Raw genomic sequence first — 3,367 nt, forward strand, 5'->3', positions numbered from 1 at the left:
TGGCGTGTCCACCTCGTGAAGGTGGGCAGGGGCCAAGTAGACAGACCGGAGCTTTTGCTATCATCATTGTGGTTCTTAAATAATAACCTATTGCCTATTCTCCTTATGCGGGTTTGTTCTCAGTCGTTAGCCTGATTTCTTTCAAGGCAAAAGCTTGCTGGGGGATGGCAACTTCTTGGTTAGCAGTTTAAGGGCCAAATGTGCTACGTAAATCATTGTGCATTATTTTTCAGGCATTTTTCTAGCATTATTTGCCAGCATTTAAATGTATTTTTCTTCCAGGTATTTTCAGTAGATTTAAAAATGAAATAAAATGTAGCCTCCAAGGATAATGTGCCAGTGTAAGAGTCTGCTGAATCTCGCAGAACAAAATGGTCTTTAGTGGGGTGTGGGGGTGGAGATAACACCAAGCCCTAAGCATCTCCAGAGTTCTTAATTCCCTTGCTGAATAATTAGCTTGTTGAAGCAAGGGGCCTTATGACTCAGCTGCAGAAGGAGAGGGTCAGGTGACTCTTCAGTTCCAGAATGACAGTGTGTGTGTGGGGAGGGGGCGTGATGGAATCTTGCCTACCCTGTTCACATTCCTTTCCTCCCGTTCTGTAGCCAGGATATGTGTGGGCACTCATAGAAGGTGAATGTGCCATTCTTTCCTGAAAACCTGACCTCTCTGGAAGCTGAGGCGTCAGTAAACTGTACTGGAACTCACTCCATGAATGATTTGACACAGCAGGCGCTTCAGAAGGGCCAGTAAAACAGAACTATTTTCATTAACCATGAAGAAGGCATTTCTTTCAGCTTGGGATACCCTGATATGTTGCTGTGGTGATTCAGTCATTTCTTTATTTATTGCAATTTTCTTTCCTTGGTTTAGGTTGGGTACAGGGATGAAAATCAGTTAGAAATGTAGCTCAGTGGTGGAGTACATGCTTAGCATGCACAAAGCCCTGGGTTCCATCCCCAGCATTAAAAAAAGAATGAAAATCCCCATCCCCACTCCCTTATCACCCAGGCCAGTTCTAGACAGAGTGAAGCAGACGACAGAGGCAGACATAATAGAGTCTTAGATTCCACTTCTGGCCTTGTGGCTATGTAACCTTGAACAAGCCACTCTGTGTCGTTAGGCCTCAGCTTTCTCATCTTCAGAGTAACAAAGGGTTTTTCAACATTGGAACAGTTGGCATTTGGGACTGGACAGCTGCTTGTCTTGGGACCTGTCCTGTGCATTGTAGAATGTTTAGTAGCATCTGTGGTCTCTGCCTTCTAGATGCCAATAGCAAGTCCCTCCTCCCAGTTGTGACAACCCAGAATGTCACCACAAATTGCCACAAGTCCCCTAAGGACTCCAGTCCCCTGGGTTGAGAACCAATGATTTAGATGTTCTTCTTTTTCTCCCCATCTCCTCTTTCCTCCATTTTCTCCTCCTCCTCCCCTCCTCCCCTTCTTCCTCTTCTTCCTCTACTTCCTCTGCTTCCTCCTCTCCTTCTTCCTCTTTCTCCTTCTTTTTGCAGCATTAGCGCTGGAACTCAGGGCCTCACACATGCTAGGCAAGTGCTCTATCATTGAGATTCCCCCAGCCCCTAGATGATCTTTACATGCTTTTCTGGCTCCAATATTCTAGAATTCACTTTCCTATAATTTGTTCAATGTGAAGCCCTTGGTTAAAAATCTGATTCCTTGTCATAATGTCTCATATACTGGAAAATATAGTGTGAAGACCTTTTTATATTGAAGGTTTTCAGAATCAGCTTCTGTCAAAATCAGAGAGGGCTGTTTGTATGCTATTTGTTCCAAGGGCATCAGCCTGGCAGAAAGGAAAGTGTTAGGAGGAAAAAAGCCTTAGATGACCGCGTCCTGGAACCTGTCAAAACACCTGTGCCCAGCAGTCCTGAGTGTGTCCTGTGCATGTGCAGTCTCAACTTGGGACAGACTTGCATCTGAGAGGCCATTTCCTCTTCTGCAAGAGTGGGAACAATGGTCTGTGCTCTGAGGTGTTCTGAGGATGAAAAGTGACTTACCGCATTGGTGTCAACTGTGGCAAGGCCAGGAGGGTAGCAGTGTCTACACAGCCGGGAGACACACACAGGCTGCCCTTAGGGTAACCATCTGATACTCCCTCAGGTGGTAACAACCGCCCTTTGAAGCCTTAGAACAAGGCTTGTGTTTAAGGGTCTGGTTTTGACGCTTACAAGAGCCCCTGGGGCTGCCTCACTTTATATCTCAGAGAAGATGCCAGACATATATCATGGGCCAGTTGTCCTTGCTGTTCTTGCTTCCCTGGCTTTCTGGGGAACCATATGGAAAGTAGAAGGTTTGCAGGGTGGGAAGCCCTGGGGAGACATGAAGCAATGGTGGCAGTGGCATTGCAAGGTGTGCGATATTTTTACCAGGCATTGAGGGAGAGTGTTAAAAGGCCAAAATATTTCCTTGTCTCCAAGGGTTGGGATAACGAAGTGTTCCTGTCTGAAATGAGGCAGCCCCTCTCCCACTTCTTCTCCCTCCCTCCTCAGCAAAGGAGTCCTTGATTCACAGTGCAGTGGTTGAATTCACAGGCGTGTAAGATGTGGTCGAGTGGAGGAATAGCACTCTGAGATGAGGGTACAAATAGGCTATAGGGGTCCTCCTTGGGTATCCTTTCTTTCTCAATCATCCACACCAAAGGAGGGAGGCTGCCACGTGGAAAGTCGCTCTAGGGTGTGGCAAAAACCTGAGGTTCCTGTCCAACACCCCTGCCCCAGCCTCAAGGGACTGCAACCTGCTGGCGGCATGAGTATGTTGGCTGCAGATCTCAGCCACAGGTAGCCTTGACATGGCTGCAGACCTTGAGCACCCATGAGCCGAGGCCCAGGCTTAGCTACTCCTAGATTCCTGCCACTGGGACAGTGAGAAAAGACATGCTTGTTTCCTGCTGCTGTGTTTGGGGGCAGTTTGTTACACAGCAATAGATGGCTAATGCGTGTGCTTATGGACAAGAGTCATATAGTTTGGAGATGCACGTTGAAGTATTTAGAGATGAAATGTCATGATGGCAAATATTTAGTTTTTTCTTAATTTTTTATTTACATTTTTGAGCATTACAATATGTGGCTGAATGGAAGATAGATGCATTATGCATTGATCTCACAGCTGCGTCGACATTCGGTCTGGTGTAATATCACCTGTCATGTAACCCGTGGAAAATTCCACTGTCCACTAATGAGAGAAAGGGCTTAGGAAAAGGCACATAACAGCTGAAGGTTATTATAGAAAATATTCCTGATACCATGAATCGTAATAAAGTGTCTTGAGCACCCCAAGGAGCCCCCAGACCATACTTTGAAAACCATCATTCTAGATCAATAATTTACTTTTTTTTTTTTTTTTTTTTTTT

General features: G+C 45.8%; 1 protein-coding gene across 8 annotated transcripts in view; it reads left to right on the forward strand.

Moving 5' to 3' along the window:
* Window positions 1-3,367, forward strand: part of Clcn4 (chloride voltage-gated channel 4) — a 90,227-nt gene continuing 86,860 nt past the window's right edge. For 7 of the 8 annotated variants that reach the window (XR_778339.3, XR_778335.2, XR_778340.3 and 4 more), the window contains exon 1: window positions 3-21. The gene's annotated coding sequence lies outside the window, so the exon portion shown is untranslated. Of the gene's footprint in view, window positions 22-3,367 lie in introns of all 8 variants that reach the window. The other variant, XM_033760081.1, reaches the window with a different exon arrangement.

Source organism: Fukomys damarensis, unplaced genomic scaffold (genome assembly GCF_012274545.1).
Source record: "Fukomys damarensis isolate Sample0158 unplaced genomic scaffold, DMR_v1.0_HiC HiC_scaffold_39, whole genome shotgun sequence".
Classification (NCBI taxonomy): domain Eukaryota; kingdom Metazoa; phylum Chordata; class Mammalia; order Rodentia; family Bathyergidae; genus Fukomys; species Fukomys damarensis.